Genomic DNA, 24,095 nt, shown 5'->3' on the forward strand with positions numbered 1-24,095 from the left:
TAAGAGGAGGATTACCGACAACTCCGGAGCTCCTCCGAAATCTTCTACTCAACTCTCTCCCTAATCTTGTATAAAATAAAGTACAATAGATCCTCTTATAATTCAGCTCATGCTTCAAGTGTGTGTTTACAAGTGAGGATGAGAGGGGTATTTATAGGTAGAGAAGTGCCTTGGGAGTGTGGAGATGCTCCAAGCATTCAAAGAGCATCTTCTCTCATGTGTTGCCAAGTGTCCCATTCTGATGACGGTTTCTACCGGTATTAACGCCATAACCGTCAAATGGAAGTGGAGCACTACCGAACTGAACTTGGGCCTAGGCCAGCAGCCTCTGTCAGGGTTCGGCCGAACCCTAGCCGACTCCATTAACGCCGATTTTCGGCGTGGACATTCATTTTGGGCCCCTCATTCTATTGGTATGGATGGAAGGCCCATTTGGAGGTGTTTAATTGGGTTTCTGGGTCCAAAACTCCATATGTTCATATACGCTTTTGATTCTCCTCCTCCTTCAGGTATATTTCTTCTCAACTTAGGTAGTTTGTCACTTGCATACGAATATACACGAACACTCGTGGAAATTGTTAGAAATAAACCCTACAACTATGTTGGATGTTTATATTTATGGTTTTATGCAGATATTGATGGCTTAAATTTTGTATTTAACAGCCGTCAACAAACCCACACACTTAGCTCTTTACTCGTCCCGAGTAAAGGTTAAGGATTAATATGGAATAAAATTTCCCAAAATATAATACAAGTACACAAATTATTCTTAGCCATATCTGCACCTGTGAACTTTGAGTATCTAACTTACCATCTTGGGTAATTGATAAATGGAACGGTCATGACTCAAGTCCTTCATGTTCCTCCTGTCAATCTCTTGGGGTTTTCATATATTTTCACAAAGTAGCTATACTCCTCAATGGACTTTCTCTCAAATCACTCATGTGGTTTGATTTGTGGATCTTCACCAAGGCATGTTTGTCAAAATGTCTCTATTCTAAAAGGCTAGATAGGTGGAGCTTGGTAGGGATCAATTGGGGCATACCTGCATCACATATTGCAAAGCCAAAAGACCGGACCCAAGGAGATAGCAAGTCATACTCTCTGATCAAGAATGTGCATGTGTGTGATATGTGTACGTGTATGGCAAATTCTGTGGATGGAAAAAGGAAAATAAAAGACAACAACTCCTTTCGTATACATCCTCCTCCAATTTTCTCTCTTTGGAAATTTGAGAGAGTGCATGGCTATCTTTTTTCTTCTTTTTTTTTTCATCATGCCACATACTTTGTATGAGCAAGTTTTTTTTCTCTTTCTTTTTGTTTTCACTGCTCCATACTTGTATGAGCAAGGCTTTATTTCTTTTTCTTTTGCATAGCCATGCCTCTCTCTATCTTTTTTTCTTTTGAAAGAATTTTGGAGGAAAAGGCATAAATGACATGGAGTTTTTATTTTGTGGATAATAGATAAAATAAATAATGGAAGAGAGATGCTAGCTTGCAGTGTAGAAGTTTAGCATAAGTGTGTGTATGTGGAGTGTACGTGATCTTGATCATGAAAGTATGAAAAGCATCTCACACGGGTCACAAGAATTTGACAAAGCTCAATGTAATGCCATGTAGCCTAAACATATATCAGGATTTTGTAATGAGAATCATATATGGCCTTGGTAGGTAATAATATAGTCACTGAGGAGTATTGCTCGAAAAGAATTTTTGATTTTCACAAAATAAATCCCAAGTATCATGACAGTTGGACATGAATTTCTATTGTCATAACCATATCACATATATCAATTACTTATATTAGCAAGGTTCCCTATGATAGATGGTTGTTCACAACTAACAAGTGTTAGCAAAGAATAAAAAGTATACATGATAAATCATTGGAAAATTCTATCTGTTGAGTGTTAATGCTTCAATTTTCATTTGGAGCCAAACTAAATTGTGTTCAATTTTCTACCAAAGTTTAACTCACAATCATGGGAGGTGTGGAGATTATGGGTACCCCATACCCACACGATATGGTTATCCGACTAATTATAGGGGATAACTTGTATCTATGGAATATGTAACGGATCATGACATGGGTATTACGGTATTACGTTTCCTTGTATATTATGGAATGGCCTAAAGTCCTGGTTTGCTAATTTTGTAAAGTAGATTTAGCAAACCGATACTGCATTGGTTAAGGTTTCTATCTTGTAATCTTGCCCCCCATGCTATATAAGGTGGACAGGAGGTCCTCTAGGGGGGCATATTCACATATGATCATCAGATCAATACTACACCTGGCGGATTCAAATTCCCAAATAGGAGTAGGGTATTACCTCTCATCGAGAGGGCCTGAACCTGTTTAAATCTTTGTCTCCACATCCATCCACTTTTAGGTCTCGTGCGCTACCCCATTTTATTGTTGCCGAATTCTTGTTTCGACAGGAGGATAAGGAAGGACACCTACAAACCTGACTACACGGTGAAGGATGACAGCACCGGGCTAGGCAAGGGGCGAGAGAACACTTGGTTCGGCCAACCCAGCTAGGACATGGTTCTGGCTGCTGAGTTTTGTGCGTGTCCGTGGGACAATGTTCATCATGTTGTCCACCGGGGTGAAATACCGGTGAGCCAAATTTTATTCAAGTAACTCAAGGCACATGAAGTGCCTAAATTTTTTTTTTATTTATTTTCATATTTTTTCATGGCAACAATGGAGGTTATGGGTAACTTAGCAGGGTGGAGATATGAGGCGCGGATGCACAAGGTGTTTCAGATACTTACCAGACGGATCTTACCAAACTTAGAACTGAATTGAATGCAACGAAGTTTTGCATTTGTTCTACTTGGTTCCCTGTGCAACAAGCTTCACAGCTTTCTATGATACCAAGGAGCGTGGGATTGGTGTTGGAGTTATTGTACACCGCTCCTTGGTTGTCACTTTATTCCCTGCAAAAGGTTAGTGGACAACAAATACTAGAGGGACTACAAAGAATTGGAAAGATTTTTTCATAGCCTCAAGATTAATTGTTAACATCTACGCTAAAAAGGAATTGGATTCAAAACTTAGGAAGCATGGATCCCACAAATTTGCCATAATTTTATTTTGTCTTCATTTTTTTTCTTCGAGAGACATTTCTTTTATTCTTTAAAACATTTTTTTTAATGTTTTATTGTTCACCAAATTTTCATTAAGCAAAAACTCATACAGGACTTACAGATAAAATTGCACGATCATAACAAAGGAGCAATTGACAGTATACTTACTTTGCACCTTGAAAGGTGATGTGTTACTCTCTTTGCATGTTTGCAATTTATTGATTTGTTTCCCGAACCCTGACTTACCTCTAGTGTGAATTGAACTTGAGGACTCACCCATGAATTTGAAAACTTTCCTGCAGGGGGTTAGTCCACAAAAGATATGCATCTGAAAGTTCATTAAGCAAATTTGACTCCATGTCTAATTTGATTAAAGCAGACTATCTAAACCTATAGATGTCTTGCGCAAACACCCAAACCAGAGCATATGCAAATAGACACAAGAAACATAACCCATGTATGCTCAAGCCTCATTCAAATAAAGATAAGTATGAGTAAAAGATGTGGTGAATCTTTCGCTACCTTTTGTATACCTAAGTGTACTTACCGCCAGCACGATGTGTATGTTGAATTCTCTGGAGCGGTGCTATGGTCGCATGTAATTGTCGATCTCCCATCAGTCTTGATGCGGATTGTGGCAAGGGAAGGCTGATGAGGACACAACTAGCTCGCATATAACCATGACTACCTTATGTATTAGTCAACCAAAGGTGCATATGTTCTACATTAGATTTACTTGTTATATATTTGAACAAACGTTGCTACACAATGAGTTTTGTGTGTTTTCGTTTGCAGAGGTAGTTGCTTGGGCGAAAGAAAAGAGACCGAGCATAAGGAATGCATGGATGATTGAAGAAGTTGATTGGGGACCAAACCAAGACCTTCTCCTAGTCTTCTTTCATCTCACCACGTCACTTTTGGTCCATAGAAGACAAGAAATAAAGTTCCACACGTTTTGGGTTCGGATTCAGGCCTCCTGATAGCACCAACTTCAAATGGACCTAGCCACTGATCAAGAAGGAATTTTGGGGCCCATGAGTACTTGTTGGAAAGCTTATGGAGTCTAATTTCAGATGGTTTTGGTCCCACGTCAAAATTCCTACCGGGCTGCCGGGAATCTGCAAAACAAGCCATGTACCTCATCCAATCTGTATCTGATTTCGGTTTTGGGCCTTGTAATTGTGTCGTGGGCTCCCAAGGGGGTGTGCGCCCTAGGGCAACCCTAGGACGTCCCTAATCATAATTAATCAGTAGCCGTCGTCGTTTAGAGTTGGGTTTTGCTTAGATTATTTTGTTAAGAACAGTTTCGCTGCTAGATCGGTTTGTGGAACCCCAAATTCGAGTGCTTAATAATTCATATGCAATTGTGTTGCAATCTATCTTGTTCTTGCTTTTGTTCTTCTATTCGCATGCAGGGATTAGCCTTCTCGGCGAGGTCAACCAGGTTTAGGCACGGTTGATAACCAGAGGAGACGTGGTGCTGCGATTGCGGGGCTTAGTAGCGTATTCGTTCAGAAGCCAGATCGAGTTGTGTCGCGACTCCGCCCAAATCGATTGTTTATCAATACCTATCGGAAGATTAGGACCTAACTCCCTCATCAGTTGGCACTTTGACCACACCAACTCAGGCGAGTGGTTCGGTTATGCACACAACTCGGGTGCATGAACCTTATGCCTTGAAGGCGTGTTCCATTGGTAGAATGCTGTAGAGACGTAGGGTGCATCTCTTTTTGGGCAAATATGCAAGTTCCAACTGGAGTGGAGTAGCAAACACCTAGAAAAGAAGAGGGCGTCTCCTCTTGCTTGTGTGCGAGTAGGTGCTGCGGGAGCGAGAACTTGTGCACAACTAGGAGTGGATGAAGGCTAACCAAGGCGGCACATGAGCTCAAGAGAGGGGCTGGGTGCAGCCAAGAAGAATAATAGCTACTGGCGAGGTGTATAGCCAGAAAAGACTCGCACATAATGCGGTCTTTGATCTAGATCGTCAGCCCTCTTGCTCTCTTCCTCTTCTCCCATTCTTTTTTTTCTTCTTTTCTTTTGTCTCTCTTTTCTTTCTTTTTTTTTTCTTCCACACTTTTTTCAGCAAGGTAAGACTAACACCAGCTTTAAACCAAGATGGCCTAGGTTGACGAAACCCGCCAGGAAGAGCTTGTCGACCTCCCTGCCTCACACTTGGACTTTTGTGTCATGAGACGTCAAAAACCAAGTATGTGAGACTGGGATCTTCATAAAGTGTGTTCCAACACATGAACAGTTGATGTAGCTCCCATGTTCTTAGGCATCGTACGTCTCTCGTTCTTAATCTTCACCTGAAATGGTTCTTGCTTTTATTGGAAAGAAAACTTACTAAGATAATCCGGGGTGTCTCCCGGTAGTGTTTTGTTTGTGGTCACAAGCTCAACCATTGAGACATCATGCTGCAAGATTAGTGTGAATACAAATACGAGATTTGCAGTATTTATGATAGTTAAAAGCATCCACAACCACACTTCAAAACATGTTAGAAATGAGGGTCGTAAGGTGGTTGTGGTCCTTGTACAATGAAGTGGTACTAATTGGACAGTACTCTGGGGATTCCTTATGAGAGCATGTATCTTGGGGAACTTTGAAAGAGAGGCTTTCATGCTCATTTGTGGAGTTCGCATCCTCTAGAGTTGATGTCTCAAACTTGTCCTTGGCCTGAAAGTTCTCCATTGAAAGAACGGGGTTGTTTCTTGACAACTGTCGAGAACAACATCTTGAGGGCCAAAGGGACAAGGCTTTCGCTCGATTGGAGGTTGTGATGGTGGTTCTATGGAGTGTAATTCAAAAGTCTCGCCAGAATCTTCTTTTTCAATGAAACAAAGATCATCCTGTTCTAGAATAGATTCAGGGGACACATGAATCTATCAGGGGGATGCCTATCAAGGTTTTGTCATAATCGCTATGAGGATCATCCCTGAATTTAGGAGTGCAACCTGGAGCTTGATTTCTTTGGAATCCGGAGATGGCTCCAAGGAGGACTCTTTAGTCAGACTTTATGATATTGCGGGCTTAGATTCAGGTTCGGCAAAAGAAGGTTCCTTCCTTCCTGACACAAATGCCTCTGGACGGGGCTCAACACACTACCCGGCAAAGGAGGTATTTTCCGATATGCGATCGAGAATTTCCTTGCCTTCGCGGGAGTTTTGTGCATGAATGACCCTCCAACAGTTATGTCAAGGTAGAATGCAGACTCCCTATCTAAACCCATATGGAAATGTTGCAATAGCACGTAATCAGGTATAGAAAGGGTTGGGCCAGACTATACTAAATTAGTGAATCTGGACTAGGCTGCACAAATCGATTCTCTATTTATCTGCTGAAAACTCAGAATTTCTACACGAAGAGTAGTAATACGGGTTACAGGGAAAAATGGGAGGCATAACCTGTCTCGCAATTTCTCCCAGTCACTGTTTGCACACCCGACGGTAAATATGTACCATTGTTTCGCTCTCCCATGAAGTGAGAATGGAAATAATTTCCACCGAACAGTCTCTTGCTTCATGCCTCGAATTCCTGCAGATGATGTAGCGGTTTTCCTGGCCTAAACCATAGAAAGATTTCTCCCTAACCATACGGATGAATTCGAGACGAATTTCATTGCCAGGTGTTAAAATAGGCTCCGATGAAGGAGGTGGCTCGTAAAATTCGCCCTGAGGAGCAGATAATTGGAAAATAGATTGCGGCTCCATCGGTTGAGAAGGTTTACTGGAATACTTCTCGGGGATAGCAGGGGTAAAGGTAGAAGTAAGAAAAATAAAAAGGATACGAGGATGAACAAGGTTCGGAGATAGACAACAATCGTTCCCCAGCAACGGCGCCAGAAATGCTTGCTGGTATTTCTTACGATCACAGATAAATCCGCAAGCGCACGGAATATACCGATGTAGCACTTCACCGAGGAGTATTCTCAGGTATCAATTTCCATAGGGAACGTGTGTGCTTACTCCGGTTCAGGTTCATCCAAGGACACGAAGCTATGGATAGGCAAAGGATAGAGAGGTTTCACTGGTGAAGAACAGTGTCTACGGAAAGCTTAACTTCAGTCCTAAGGAGGTACTTCGGGCACTGGCCAGCTCGCTGCTCCCAGATATCGCTCTACTGCGCACCCGGACAGGGAGGACTTCAGTGATATTGAGGGTTATCACCACCTCTACACCCACCTCACACCTAATGTGGGATGTGGAGCAAACACCTTAAATCAACTACCTAGACACCGCGTTTATAACTCACTAAAGCAATCACTATAGTTTAGTTAATTATGGTGAACAATGATCCCGCACTCTGAATAGGAACTAACCAAGAAAAAATTCTAACCGAGCAAAACTAAATTACTCAAAAGATATTTCAATTAAAATCAGAGTAATAATCAGAGCAGAAAGAATAAGAAGAGGATTACCGACAACTCCGGAACTCCTCCCACTTCTTCTACTCTACTCTCTCCCTAATCTAATACACAAGGATTAGATTGGAAAGGAGGAATCTTAGTGGAAGTAGGATTGGGAGAGGGGGAGGGAGTTGGATAGGAGGGGGAGGGAGTTAGACAGGAGTGGGTGGGGTGCAGTGGCGCGCGCGCGACAATGGAGGGAGGGAGGCGGCGGCCGAGCTAGGAGAGGGGGAGATGGGGAGGAAATAAAAGAAAGGAAGAATGGATTAGGACTTTCCCAAATAGGAAAAATCAATTCGGTGCGGCAGCTTCGAATTAAATATATGATGTGGTCTCGCTCATTTTTTAAGGCCGTTTTAGGAAGAGAATGGAAACGATCCCGCAAACAAAAACAGACACGGTTCGCCATGCAAAACGAAACTACGAACAGAGAGGGGAGTGAATTAGGCACAATTCACGACCAAAGGCACAAGGAAGAATTATTATTAAGGTGATCTTGACACTTTTAAACTTAGCAACACTGCCTGACAATTCTGATTATTAAATATATTGTTAATTAGGGTTTTCTCCTGGTTAACCAAAGCAATTTCTATAGATCATTTATTAGTGACTTGGAACCTAAGGGAAGGGAAAACTCCAGGTGTGACAAACCTATCCCCCTTAAACAGAATCTTGTCCTCGAGATTCGGAAGAACTGGTGAAGAGATGGGGATGGGTGGCTTTCAACTCATCTTCTCTTTCCCAAGTTGCTTCATCTTACGAATGATGGCTCCACTATAGTCTGCAAAACCTGATCACTTTATTTCTGGTTCTCCTCTCACTGGTCTCCAAAATACATGTAGGCTTCTCCACATAAGTCAAATCCTCCTGAATCTCAACATTATCTGGACTTGCTGGTTCCTCAAGCACACTTAGGCATTTCTTCAACTGAGATACCTGGAATACATCGTGAATGCTGGCCATGTTAGGTGGAATTTCAAACTGATATGCCACTTCACCTCTACGTTCAAGAATTCGGTATGACCCGATGTAACGTTGCACCATTTTCCCTTGGTCTGAAAACGGTGCACTCCTCTGAGCGACATAACTGTAAGGTACACTTGATCAACAACCTCGAAACTGAGCTCTCTCCGATGATTATCGGCATTGCTTTTCTGACGGGATTGGGCAATCGTCAATCTCTCCCTGATTGCTCTTACTTTCACTTCGGCCTAACTCAACACTTCTGTACCAAACAACTGACGTTCTCTAGTTTGATCCCAAAACAGAGGCATACGACACTTTCGACCTTAAAGTGCTTCAAACGGTGCCATGTACAAACTAGCTTGATAACTGTTGTTGTATGAAAACTCAGCATACAGTAGATTCTTATCCCAAGATCCACCAAAATCAAGGGCGCAAACTCTCAACATATCCTCCAAAATCTGATTTACTTGCTCTGTCTGACCATCGGTCTGCAGATGATATGCTGTGCTAAAGTTCAAACGGGTTCCAAGTTCCTCTTGCAGCTTATGCCAAAACTTTGACGTAAACTGACTTCCTCTATCAGACACGATCTTCTTCGGCACACCATGCAAACAGACAATCCTCGAAAGATACAACTCTGCTAACCTCTTTCCTATATAAGTTGTATGAACCGGAAGAAAATGTGCCACTTTCATGAGACGATCCACTATTACCCAAATAGAATCATGACCTGATGATGTCCTTGGCAATCCGGTTATAAATCCATACCAATTTCTTCCCACTTCCATTCTGGAATCTGAATAGACTGCAAACCTGCTGGTCTCTAGTGTTCTGCTTTTACTCGCTGACATACGTCACGGAGTGCTACGAATTCTGCTATCTCTCTTTTCATACTGACCGACCAAAACTTCTCCTTGAAATATTGGTACATCTTTGTGCTTCCCGGATGAATTGAATATTGGATCTGGTGAGCTTCACTAAGAGTCAACTCCTTCAACTCTTTGTTGTCAGGCACACACAATCTTTCACCCATCCATATCGTTCCATGTTCATCCTCAGTAAAATCTCGGGCTTTATCCACTCGCATATTTTTCTTAAGCTCTGCTATCTCTGGATATTTTGCATGCGCAACGAGTGTCGGCTGTGCTTCCAAAGCGGCAACAAAACCATGTTCTACAATTCCCAAATTCAGACGTTCTAGGTCTTGTATCAGTTGAGTACTTACTTCTTCTAAGCATGTTGCATTGCAATAATTTTTCCGGCTTAACGCATCGGCAACGACATTAGCTTTACCAGGATGATAATCTATACACACATCATAATCTTTGATCAACTCTAACAATCGGCACTGACGGAGATTCAAATCGGGCTGGGTGAAGATATACTTCATGCTCTTATGATCAGTATATATATCTCAGAACGATTACCAATCAAGTAGTGTCGCCAGATCTTCAAAGCATGAACCACTACTGCTAACTCCAAATCATGAGTCGGATAATTGTCTTCATGTGTACGCAACTGACGCGAGGCGTAAGCAACAACTCTACCTTCTTGAATAAGCACCCATCCCAAACCTTGACGAGATGCATCACAATACACTTCAAAATCCTTTCTCTGATTGGGCAGAATCAAAATTAGAGCGGACACTAATCTCCTCTTGAGTTCCTCAAAACTCTCCTGACACTGCGAAGTACGAACAAACTTTTCCTCTTTCTTCAACAACTGTGTCATTGGCTTGGCAATTCTCGAGAAATTCTCAATGAACCGACAGTAATACCCTGTAAGTCCAAGAAAACTCCTCACTTGCATCACTGTCTTCGGTGGAATCCACTTAGTGACTGCTTCCACATTTCACGAATCGACTGCTACTCTTTTAGTGGTAATAACATGCCGAACTTGACTTCTTTCAACCAAAAATCACACTTGCTGAACTTGGGATACAACTAATGCTCCTTCATCTTCTCCAACACTACGTGAAGATGATTCCCATGTTCTTCCTTAGACTTTGAATAAACCAAGATATCATCAATGAAAACCACAACAAACTATCCAGGTATTCCATGAACACATTATTCATCAAATTCATGAAGAATGTGGGTGCATTGGTAAGTCCAAACGACATTACTATGCACTCGAACAATTCATAGCGAGTCGTAAAAGTTGTCTTAGGAATATCCTCCTCGCGAATTCTGAACTGATGGTAACCTGATCACAGATATATCTTCGAAAGCACAGTTGCTCCCTTCAGCTGATGAAACATATCATCTATCCTTAGCAAAGGGTACTTATTCTTGATCGTAACATCATTAAGCGCTCTATAATCAGTAGACATCCTCTTTGTCTTGTCTTTCTTCTCAACAAAAATCACTAGAGCACCCCAAGGCGATGTGCTGGGTCGAATGTATCCTTTCTGCAACTGCTCATCCACTTGCTTCTTAACTTCTGCCATTTCTTCGGCTGCCATCCTGTACGGTCTCTTGTAGATGGGAGCTGTACCTAGGACCAAATTGATACGGAACTCAATGTCTTTCTTTGGCAGCATAGCTGTCGACTCCTCCAAAAAAACTTCAGAATACTCACAAACCACAGGAATGTCTTCTAACTTTGGGACATCTTTCATGACTTCATCCTGTTGTTCACTTTCCACTTAATTCAAGCTTACTTCTTTCTTCTGAATAAATGGAGATTGAATTACTACCACTTCTCCATTTCAATTAACCAACGTAATTGTGCGGCTTGCACAATCAATAACTCCTTTATGTCTTGTCAACCAATCCATTCCTAGTATGACATCTAGGTCTTTGCACTCCAGAAGGATAAGATTGGCTAGAAAAGGTGACCCTTGGATTTCTATCATCAAAGAGGAACAAAAACTAACTAATGTTAAGCTATTACTTGGTGTATTAACTTTCATGGGAGTACTAAGTTACACTTTTCTTAACCCGTGTACCCAAACAAATCTCTTGGATATAAATGAATGCGTAGCACCAGAATCGAATAAAACTGTAGAAGGAATTGAGTTCACAGGGAACGTACCCAAAACCACTTCTGACGCTGCTTGAGCTTCCTTTGTAGACACATGATAAACACGAGCTTGAACGACCTTGGGTCCATTGCGCATTGTTTTAGGGCACTTATTTGCAAAATGTCCGGTATCTCCGTAGTTGAAACACATAAGGGGCTTTTGTTCTGACTTCTTCTTTGGCTGGTGGGGCTGCAAAGCTTGAGACTGGGCGGGCGCGGAACTGGATTATGGTTGTTCTGATTTCCACTGTTGCCTCGGCTGAAATTTCCTAGCTGATATGGCCTGTGCTATCGAACAATCATAATAGTAGAACCACTGTGCTGTCCATAACCACAGCGATGCTTCTGCTGTCCACCTTGCTGAAACCTGAACTGCATAGCTTTCCTCTTGCGATCTATCTTGTTACGTTGATCTTCCTAACGAATGGTCCTGTCCACAAGTCTCTCAAAATCAGCATAGTCTTTAGAAATCTCCTGGTTAGTCAATGTTGACGGTCCTTAAATCATAATATTTGACCATCAATACTTACATATAATGAAATAAAATATGGTATCCAACTTAGTGGTAGGGTTTATAACTAATCATTTCTACCAGTATTGATGAAATATGTGTGTGCAGATATTTTGAGGAGAAAACACATCCGTCATGCGACATAATGCACCTCTGAACATTCAGGACGCGTTTACACGAATTGGAGGCAAAATAAGTCAATAAAAACCATCTAGGATTGGGCCAAAACATAGTGAAGGATGTTGGGGGCCCATTAAGCAACCTACCGGCCGAAGGAGGGGCCGGGAGGACGTTTTTCTAGTTCTTGAACCAATCCTGGCACCTCCCGCCATCTGGCTTCACGTGGACGGCTCGGATTTCTCCCCTATGGCGGTTGCAGGGTGTTTTGGTCATTTCCCATGCCCCTAACCGTCATTTGGAACCTATATAAGGAGGTCTCCTTCTCACTTCAAGAACACACAACTTTGAGCTGAATTACAAGAGGCTCTATTGTATCTTTTGTACATTAGAATAAGGTAGAGAGTGAGGAGAAGCTCTGGAGGAGTGCCCGGAAGTTTGGCACTCATCCGACTTCTACCTCGACGAGTGCAGCTTCCTAGGAGAAATTATGGAGGAGTACCGGAGCTATCGGTACACTCTGCTCCAGGTTCGGAGAACTTCTTCTATTAAGTAAGCATTTGTGTTCCTTTCTTATGTTATTTAATTACTTAGTCTGAGTAAGATATATTTACAGCTTTGCGGGTTCATTGTTTAGTATTCGTACTAAGTGCTCTAGTACTAGGACTCCGGATAGAGAAGGAAGTTTCTGCACAAATATTAGAGTAGTAATTAATAACATAGGCGTGGTGTCTAGGTTAGAGATTACCTTTGTTTGTTGTGTATCCCACGGATTTGTTAGAGGTAGGCAGCAGGTGGTGACAGCCCTGAATCCCATCCTAGTAATCCTCCACGTTCGGATACATCATAGAGCTATAGCCGGAACCACGCTAGTAGACCAGCAGGGGTCGCTGCTCGAAGCAATAGATAGAAAATTACCTTTACTTAGCTTAGATATTTAAAACACATAGTAAGTCCTCTCTAGCCTAGCCTACCAACCATCAGTTGTTGTCCTTGGATAATCTTAGCCTTAGGTAGATTACACACGCTCCCTGTTCGATATCCTTTTGGGGTCACCCTAAGGTGAAGTGCTACAACGGTATTCCGTATGCTTGCGGATTTATCTGTGGTCATAAGAAATACCAACAAGCATTTCTGGCGCCGTTGCCGGAGAACTGTTGTTAATTTTTTGGTCATCCTCGTATCTTTATTTTTTATTTTTTTCTTCTTTTATTCCTTTCCTTGATGGAGCAACCCACAATTCAAAATCTTTCTGCTCCTCGGGCTGATCTTTGTATTCGCAGAACAGAGTGCGTATCGGTTGCGGAGGCATCGGCTGAAGTCTGCATTGGCTGAAATGGATCGGACAGAAGATAGCCGATTTCATTGAGATGGTTATAAAACCGTTTCTGGACGGCTGAAATGGATCGGACAGAAGACAGCCGATTTCATAAAGATGGTTATAAAACCGTTTCTGGAATCGATCAACGTGCTACACAAGGATTGCCACGATGGAGATAAGCTCTCAGATATGCAATTGTATCTATTAATTATGATATTTTAAATAGTTCCTTAGAGATATGTTTGGGTAAGAGTCTGCCGTAAAGACTTATGTGTATCTTAGAGTTTGCTAGAGATAAGAGTCGTGTCCGGCAAGGACCTATCATGTATCTCGGGTATAAATATAACCCTAACCCATGTAATTAACAACAACAGTTCAATAACATTTTTGGTGCATCGCCACCCTTTTTACTTGCTTTCAATAACAGTTCAATAACAACAACAGTTCTTGCTTTCGGGTTGAGCTGCATCGATTTCAATCTTCAACAAGAGGTAAACTTGTCATGGCGGCTTGCATTCTCGTGATTAGTGCTTCCATCTTTATGACATTCTAATCTTGTATATGTAAATCGTCGAGTTATCATATATGCTCTATAATCTTTATTAGTTGCGCCATCTAACCTGCAATCGGCTGGTTTCTACTGCTAGAGAGTAGCCGATAGATTTAGATTTTGTTATTAATCTAGATTATATAGCATATTGTTGATGTAAAAAGGAATAAGTTCACCGGAGGTCCCTCAAATTGACACCGAGATTTTTTAAGGTCCCTAAACTAGAATACCAGAAATGTGTACCCCTAAAATTACTAAATCCGTCCGTAGAAGGTCCCTCGGCAGTATTGACTCAGTTTTTGCCCGGTTTTGCTGACATGTCGCGCTGTGGGACCCACTAGTCAGTCCGCCGTTGGGGAGTTAATAGACGGGGTTAACGGAGGGGAGCGCAGCTAGCCAGACCTCCATTCTCTCTCCTTTGCTCGAACTCTAGCTGAGCTGCGACCAGGAGGCGACTTGAAGGCGACGGCGGGTTTGTCGGCGGCGGCGAGCTGGCCATGGCGCTGGCGACGAGCATCGTTTTCGTCCAAACGCGTGGCGGATTCCACCCCGGTTAGTACCTTGTTGGCTCGGCATTGCGTGCTATTGTAGCTGGTACTGTGTTGATTTTGGGGGAAGATTTAAAATGTGGTAGATTCGTTTTTTGTTTGGGATTCGGTGTAGAGGTCAAGTAGTATATTGTCCCATATGCTTTAGGTGTAGTAATGCTTTTGTATACCCATGTGAATCTGGGTGGGTTAGTGTTGGGGTGGTCCTTTTTTAATCGGTGTTAGGTGTTAACTAGGTATTAGGGATCTGGATGTAGTGTAGTTTTAATAGTAGAGTAGTAAAGTGCTTCTTTTTTTAATTTTTCAGAGCTGGCAGCATGGATCCCTTCGGCACTCTAGCAGTTAGGTTCCATTTCAATGGGGAATTTGTTAATAGAGGGAGACAGAAGTTGTATTGTGGGGGGAGAGAAGCAATGTCATACATAGACAGGGATAAAGTGTCATTACCTGAACTTTTTGGACACCTAAAAGATCACTGCAAATTTGTGGATGATAAGGTGTGTGGGTTCATGTCTGACTGTATAAGTGAGGGTAGTGTGGTTGAGGTGTATGCTGACGAACCCATTGTAATTGATGTTGATGAAGAGGAACACAGTGATTATGAGGCTGAAATGGAGTTGGATTTGGATGAAGAATCAGAGGAAGAGGGAGATGAGGATAAGGATGGGGATAGAAATGTGAAAGTGAAAGATAAGGGCAAAGCTATTGTGGACAAAGGGAAGGGCAAAGCTGTTGTGGGTGCTGGTAAAGGTAAAGCAATAGAAGTGGATGAAAGTGCTAGTGATAGGAGGATTGTCATTTATAGGGAAAGGTCACCTTTGAGGGAAAATGCACCTATAAGGGAGTACTCACCTTCTAGGGATACCTCACCCATAAACACTATCCTACCTTCTGACAGTGAGGATGATAGTGATTATGTAGGAGGAGATGATTGCCCTTCTGAGGATGATGAAGAGGCTAGGGAGATAGAAGGACACTACAAAGAGTTGAAGAGGAAGATGAGAGCTGGAAAGGTTCATGAGCTAGATGAGGTTGTGTTTGAGGGGGTTTAAAAGTCAGTCAGCTAGAACAGCTGGAGGTCCAAAAGATGGCAATGACACCCCATATGCAGATAGTGATGATGAAGACTCATATGATGAGGTTGGCAGTGATGGTGAGCTTGTTAGAAGAAAGGGCAAGTTTCCAAGGTTTCAGAAGCAGCCAGGGGTTCCTGTTTTTGAGCTAGGAATGAAGTTCAGCTCTAAGCATCAGTTCAAGAAGACCATTATAAAATATGCCCTGGCTGAAAGGAAAGTGATTAATTTTATTAAAGATGATCACAAGAGGGTGAGGGCAAAGTGTGATTGGGCTAGCTGTCCTTGGGTGTGTTTGCTGTCCAAGACTACAAGAAGTGATAGTTGGCAGATTGCCACTTATGACAGTATGCATGCATGCCCACCAAGGAGGGACAGTAGACATGTTTCATCTGTTAGGATAGCAGAAAAATATGGCAAGTTCATTGTTGATAACCCTGGTTGGCCACTATCCCATATGAAAGCAACAGTTCAACAAGAGATGTTTGCTGATGCATCAATTTCTAAGCTTAAGAGGGCCAAAAGACTTGTGATGCAGAAGGCATTTGATGTGACCAAGGGCCAGTACCAGAAGCTTTACAATTATCAACAAGAACTGCTTAGGACCAACCGTGGGAGCACTGTGGCGATCAACAGAGTGATAGGTATTGAACCACCTGTGTTCAAAAGAATTTACATTTGCCTTGATGGATGCAAGAAAGGGTTTATGGCTGGTTGCAGGAAGGTAATAGGACTTGATAGTTGCTTTTCCAAGGGATCTACAAATGGAGAGCTATTGTGTGCTATAGGGAGGGATGCCAATAATCAGATGTACCTAATAGCTTGGGAAGTGGCCTATAAAGAGAACAATGAAGAATGTGAATGGTTTTGTGACTTGCTGTGTAGTGATCTGAGGGTTGGTGATGGAAGTGGATGGGTCTTCATCTCTGACCAATAGAAGGTAATGCTCCTGATCCACTGTTTGCTTTTATGTTCTGTCAATTCTGTCATTACACAATGCATACCTAATGTCTTGTGCATGTTACTATCAAATGCAGGGAATAATTAATGCTGTCTCTAAGTGGGCTCCAGAAGCTGAACACAGGAACTGTGCCAGGCATATCTATGCCAATTGGAAGAGGCACTTCAATGATAAAGTGTTTCAAAAAAAATTCTGGAAGTGTGCCAAAGCATCATGCAGAATGCTTTTCAACTTGCCAAGAGCAAAGCTGGCCCAACTGACCCCTGCTAGAGCTCAAGCAATATTGAACACACACCCAGAGCATTGGAGTAGGGCTTGGTTCAGGTTAGGATTTAATTGTGACTCTGTTGATAACAACATTTGTGAATCTTTCAACAAATGGATTCTTGAGGCTAGATTCTTTCCTATCATAACAATGCTTGAAACCATTAGAAGGAAAGTAATGGTTAGGATCCATGACCAAAAAAAATGTTCTAATAGATGGAGTACTGTCATTTGCCCTGGTATACTTAAGAAACTTAATGTGTACATTGCTGAATCTGCATTCTGCCATGCTATATGCAATGGGGCTGACAGTTTTGAAGTCAAGCATAATGAGCATAGGTTCATAGTTAACCTAGATATGAAGGAGTGCTCATGCAGATATTGGCAATTGTCAGGTTTGCCATGTCCTCATGCAATTGCTTGCATCTACTATAGCACCAACACACTAGATGGGTGGGTTGCTCCATGCTATTAAGTGGAATCTTTCAAAAAAAACCTATGCCCATTGCCTGCAGCCAGTAGAGGGCATGACTAGTTGGCCAGATGATCCTAGAGAGCCTCTCAATGCCCCAGGATACATACAGATGCCAGGGAGGCCTAAGACTGAAAGGAGAAGGGAGCCTAATGAGCCAGCTAAACCTACCAAAGCTTCCAAATTTGGCACAATTATGAGGTGCAGATCATGCAAGCAACCTGGTCACAATAGCAAGGGCTGTCACATGCACAGTGGGGCAGGTGGTAGCACATCTGCAGCTGCAACATCTGCTCCAGGAAATACAGTCACTGCAAATAACAACTTAGTGTTGTCAAGCACACCTAGCAGCATTGCACAAAGCAGGAAAAGGAAGGCAGCTGAGCTCAGTACTAGCACATCTGCTTGCCACACTAGGAAGAGAACATCTCCTACAAAAAAGGTATGTCAGCCAGTCCTCATTCAATTAAACTTTTGAAATTAACATTCATTTGCTAACAACACTTGTTTCTTTTCCTTCCAGTCAGCAAACACAAACAGTTCACTTGTGAAGGTTGCAGCCAGTGCTAGGCTGGCAACTGAAAGAGGTGGTTCAACCAGTGTGAAACTTCAGGCCATAGTGCCACACTCTCAATGTTCTTCTTCTGCTTCAATGAGGATCACTTCTGAGAAAGCAAGTGTTTATGTGCAAGCTCAAGAACCAGCCACTACCAAGCCCAAGAAAACACCTACAGGTCCACTGATGCTGATTCCCCCATGGGAAACTGACAAGCTGTGATGCCATATTGTGCTAACTATGCAATGTTATGTGCTTTTTGTGTATTTTGGCAGACTCTAAGCCAACTATGCCTACTGTGAACTTTATGTAATTTGGCAGACTCTTAGCCAACTTTGCCTATCTGTTTAGTTTCTGTAATTTGGCAAACTGCTTGCCAACTATGCTGTGATATGTGCTTGTTCTGGCAGACTGTAAGCCAGCTAAGCTATGTGGATTGTTATCATCTAAATTGAGTGACTTTGCTCAAATGATGTGTCATAGCCTAATCTGATATGAGATGGTATTTACTGAGCTGATCTGATGTGATGAATTGACTCTTATCAATTTGTTATGCTAAAATTTATGTGCAAAGTTACGAATACTCAGCCACTGCAAAAGATGATATTCAGTCACAATTCAACCAACCACTGCAAAGTCAGCTCAAATATATGCAATGTCAGTGTCATTACTGAATATCAATCACAATTCAGCCAACCACAAATCCATTCACTTAACTTAGATAGTCAAAGAGCACAGCTCAGTTTCTTGGCAAAATGCAGCAAAATGCTTTCAGCTACCAGCATTTTGACACATAGATTAACACATTGCACCTCACAGCTGAACTAAAATCATAGCAAACAACACAAGCATGCATCCCAACGACATCAGTACAAGCCAAACTCTCTGTTTCTCTAGCCTACTGTTACTTGCTCTCATAGCAGCCATGTTAGCTTCATTCTCAGCTGCCACAATCCTCAATTGTGCCACTTCATTCATTGCTACCCCTAATTCTAGGCACTGCTCTTCTACCTTTGGCCTCAGTTCTTCAACACAATGTTGCAGCTCATTCTTCTCCCTTCTTAGCGATAACACGGCTTCATGAAGATCGTTCAACAGCTCCCTCAAAAAACTACTTGTTGCAGGCTCATACCAGTCAAAAAAATCGCAGCCGGCGCCCTGAAAACATTACATCCCAAATCACCCAACCATACTGCCAGCTCAAACAAAAACCAAGCAAGCAAACGAAATCTTCATCACTCACCCGATTGCGGCATCGGTAGTACCATCGACCAGGGTTGTCCACGCTCCCGGAAATCCACCGTGCCGCCTTCGCACCACATCGGCACATCACCGCCGGCTGATAATCATAGGGCCCAACTCGCGCCGGGATGGGAGCACGACTGCTGGGATGCGACGACCCCGACGACCGGTCACTGCAATAACTCGCCATCGCCTAGCCTCACCTCCTCTTGTCGCCCCCGCCGCCGCCGCCGCCGCTTCCGCCGCCGCCGCCGACCTAAGCTAGGGTTTCAGCTCGAGAAGAGGAAAATGTCGCGGCAACGCCTGGAAACAGCGAGGACAGAGCCTTTAACCCCGTCTATTAACTCCCCAATGGTGGACTAACCAGTGGGTCCCACAGCGCGACACGTCAACAAAACCGGGCAAAAACTGAGTCAATACTGCCGAGGGACCTTCTACGGACGGATTTAGTAATTTTAGGGGTACACATTTCTGGTATTCTAGTTTAGGGACCTTAAAAAATCTCGGATTTAGTAATTTTAGGGGTACACATTTCTGGTATTCTAGTTTAGGGACCTTAAAAAATCTCGGTGTCAATTTGAGGGACCTCCGGTGAACTTATTCCATGTAAAAACACGAGGCCTGGGAGATCTGCTTAACTCCAGTGTAAGTCCAGAAGCTTGCCTTTAGGTGTATGAGCGTGCCAGTTGATTTGATCCTGCAATCAACAAGAAACAAAGACAAAGAAACCACGGTTAAATCCATAAACGATAGCCGATCGGCTAATTGCCGATGAAGTATCATTTATCTTGGAGCCGATGTCATATGTGGATCGATCGGCAATCATGAATAAGTAAGAAAGAACTAATTAAATCTACTCGATCAGTTGTAGATATTAACAATATATAATCCTTATGTCGCTATATACTTAAATCAAGTGATTGGGATTGATCTGTCGCCATGACGAGACAGTATAAATCACATAGATCGAAGTATATGTTAACAACGAGACTATATATGTTCATAGCATAGCCGATCAGATAGATCTAGCATGTATAGGCTAATACTCCGATACCACTCTATATCAAGATATTAAGGCAAGTAGAATACACCAAACAAAAGCCTAATATACTTAAGGGCAGATTTAACATGTCAATTAAGCATATGAGAAAATGGTAGTTAAATCAGGTAAGATCGGCTGAAACTCTGACGCTACCCTAATCGGCAGCCAAAGGCAGCCTAGAGATTGAGATTCTAATCATCACTCATAAGATTAAACTCAACTGATGCAGCTATAAGTATGAAAAGAAGGACAATATCTAGACAATCAAGTCGTTGGATGTTTCATAGAGTGGTAGATATCCTATATAATCTAAGTCAGCATCGATATTTAACCTAATCGGCTGCCTTCTAGTAACAGACGTTAGCCGATTAGAGGTTAGATAGCGATATTGCCAGAGATTATATAAGATATATGAAAACTCGACGAATTACATAAACAAGATTAGTGTATCATAAAGATGGAAGCACTAATCCCGAGAACGCAAGCCGCCATAACGAGTTTTACCTCTAGTTGAAGATCGAAACCGATGCAGCTCAACCCGAAAGCAAGAACTCGTCAAAACAAAATGAAAGTAAAAAGGGTGGCGATGCGCCGAGATTGTAGTGAACGTGTGTTAGTTCGATTATATGGGGCTCGGGTCTATTTATACCCAAAAATTACAAAATATGTCCATATCGGACACGTTTCTTATCTCTAACAAACTCTAAGATACCATAAGTCTTTGCAGCAGACTTTTGCCCAAACATATCTCTAAGGAAATTACATAAAATATCCTACTTAATAGATACAATTGCCTTCTTAGGACTCTATCCATGTGTGGCAATCATCATGAAGCACGTCATTCTAACCCGACAACATATGCCGTGTCATATTGTCGGATTCGGCTCAATCGGCTAACCCTGTCCGACTAACACATGCCCCCCAAGTCCAGAATTTTGGATAATGTTTCGGATTTGCCATACGTCGACTGCGAGAGAATATTGCACTTGCCGTTTTCCGACCGTTATTCCAACGCTTTAAATACTAACCGTTGTCCCCGAGAAATCTCACACCGTTTCCTCCGTTTTCACCGCCGAAGCAAACTCCGTCCTCTCTCTCCGATGATCCCCTCGGTGCACGAAGCGATTCCCAGGCGATTTCCTCTCCGGCCAACTTTCTGCCCACAACGATGTAGACCTCCGCCAGTCCATCCGCCGCATCTTCAACCGAGTACGCAGAGGTAAGTTTCCATTGGCTAGATCCTCTCTTTTCGCATCAGATTAGTTTTCCCTTTCCTTATCTTGTTTTCTTCTTCTCTGTTCTTTTGGATCCGTAGCAACTTTCCAATCTGATCGCAGTTCCGAGTTTGTCGCATAAAAACCACTACTTTCTTGGTCCAATCGGCAATCCCAATCCCACTGAGTTTATCATTGGTGAAACCAATAGGATCCCTTTCAGATTAGCTAACCCGAATCTAGGTCACTGGAAGAATACTTTTAAATCTTGGCCAGCCCTCGAGAAAACTTCACCCGAGAAAAGCTGGACCACATGGTACAAGCGTGTATCGGCTAGCAAGCAAACACACTGGGATGAGATTGGAATCGGTCAAGCACTTGCCCTTACCATAGCGAATTCGGCTAAGGATGAACCCCTAATAGCTGCCGCCACCTATTTCTCGTCCAATACCATCAACGCCTTTTTGTTGAACCAAGGGCCGATGACACCAACCCTGATAGATATCACCATGATCACTGGTCTAGATGTGACCTCATCGGCTAACCCTACGAGTCTGAACACCAAGAATCAATATGACTTCAAGACCAAGAGCATAGGCGGTTGGTCTGGTTACGTGGCAGCATATATGGGCCAAGGATCTGTTACTGCTCAAGAACACGTGGCCTTTTTGCTCATGTGGCTAGAAAAGTTCCTTTTCTGTGGATCCAGTTGTGGTCCTACAACCAACTGGCAATTTGTAGCCGAGGCTCTAGAATCAAAAAGACAATTTCCTCTAGGCAAAATCATCCTCGGCTACCTATACCAAATGCTGAACAATGCATCGACTAAGATAGTCGTCGGCTCAGTAGTTGGAGCAGGTGGACCATGGTGGCTGCTGCAGACTTGGCTGAATCTGGTAGTCATGAAAGCTGTCAATCGGCCATCCGTGATAGAAGCCGAATTCCCAAGACTGCAGCCGATTGTAGAAGATGATGGAGAAGAAAGCACTCATCGTAGATGCATGTCATATGGAGAATATGCATTCACACCAGCCGATGCTGGAGCGAAGTTATCAGCCGAGCTGCTCAAAGATTGGTTCTGCAGCTTCTATGAGGGTTTTCAAAAAGATGCTCGAGTTTGGTTTCCTTATGAAGATTCAGTGCATCTTGATCTCCCATCAGACTTTAGATTCGAAGATATCAACAATGAAAAATCTCAAAAATCTAAAGAAGTCTTCTCAGCTGCGATTAGCCCATGCATTCTTCCTGTCGGCATACATCAAGGGAGGAACATTCAGGTTTCCTATGAATTTTATCACTCGATGAGCTCTGCCAGACCACTTGGGATGGGTCAACTACCAATCGGCTTGCTCTTTGCTGATAAAATTCAATGCCGAGGAGAAATCTCATCAACCTTGATGATGGATCGGCTGCTGAATATCCAAGGACCTCCTTTGGGCAGCATTGAAAATATAGAGCTGGCAAGGTTCAGGAGCAAGAACTTTGACAGATGGTGGGGTGAATGGAAGCTGTATTTGTTCCACCAACCGGCCTCAATATATGTGACAGATCTCTTTCCTAATGTTATCCCTCAGGTAAACCTTGACTTCATTAATTTCTTTTGAACAATTGTCAGCCGATTCATAACTTGACTAATCTTCTCTTCTGTTTTGCAGACAACAGAATCTTCTCCTCCACACCAAAGCAATAGTGGCAGAGATATAGAGTATGCCCCAGGCCTCTTGCCAAATGGTGGTTGACCAACCCCTCCAGTTATCAGCTATCATGCCCCCAAGACCGCAAGTCTGCTTCAAGGGCAGATGATAGAGCCAGCCGATACCGGCAGGAAGAGGAAACCCAGGGCACCAACAATCGATCCATTAGTTCTGGCTCCTAAGAAGAAGACTAAGAAACAAAAACCCAAGGTAGCTGATGATCTGCCTGCCCTAGATCCATCCATTGAGCAAGCCTTGGATGAACTAGAGATTGAAGAGGATGTTGACGAAGCTGCAGCCGAGGTAAGTGATACAGAAAGAACTCCATCGGCTTCACCTAAACAGACTCCTCCGACTCCTTCTACTCCAGCTCACTTCTCTAGGGTAAACAGCTCTCTTTAATTCCTTCTTCCAATTGTTTTATTCATAGTTGATTACTCATAAATCTTGTCTTTTGCAGAAGAAGAAGTTCGCTGTGAAGAAGAAATCGGCAGCAACCCAATCCAAACCAACTCTGCCGGTAAGATTCTTCTGAAAATATTTCAGTTCCAATCATACTCTATGTGGACTAACATCTATTTTCTTTAGCCTCCTCCTCCTCCTTCACCTCCTGTACAGCATATGTCAAGTGAATGAACTCCATTTGCTGTAGGAAGCCACAATATTGAGGAAGCAGAACAACCAGCCGCTCCTACTATCCCAGTAAGTTTCCTTTTGACACAAGGATTTAGATCGGCTATATCTATTTGGCATCTAATTCTCTTTGAATTATTTTTGCAAGCCTTAGCCGATCTGTTCTCTTTTGATATCAAGGACTACTTATAGAAGAGGACACCACAAACAAACCCTTAGCTCCCTTATCCGATGATGTGAAGAAGACTCTTGAAGATATTTCTCATCAGCTAGAGGCATCTTCTCTAGACACCTTGGTGGTAGATTGTGGATCAATTACGACTCGGCTACACGAAGTTCAAGCTCTGATTCCTGAAGAACTAGCCGATGTCCTCACTCCAGCTGCTTATCTTGAAAAGCATCAATTC

At 42.7% G+C, this 24,095-nt stretch overlaps 1 pseudogene; it reads left to right on the forward strand.

Annotated features, from left to right (window-relative positions):
* The first annotated feature begins 15,046 nt into the window (after positions 1–15,046).
* LOC136356158 (uncharacterized) lies at positions 15,047–18,327 on the forward strand (annotated as a pseudogene).
* The last annotated feature ends 5,768 nt before the right edge of the window (positions 18,328–24,095 follow it).

Source organism: Oryza sativa, chromosome 4 (genome assembly GCF_034140825.1).
Source record: "Oryza sativa Japonica Group chromosome 4, ASM3414082v1".
NCBI classification, from domain to species: Eukaryota; Viridiplantae; Streptophyta; class Magnoliopsida; order Poales; family Poaceae; genus Oryza; species Oryza sativa.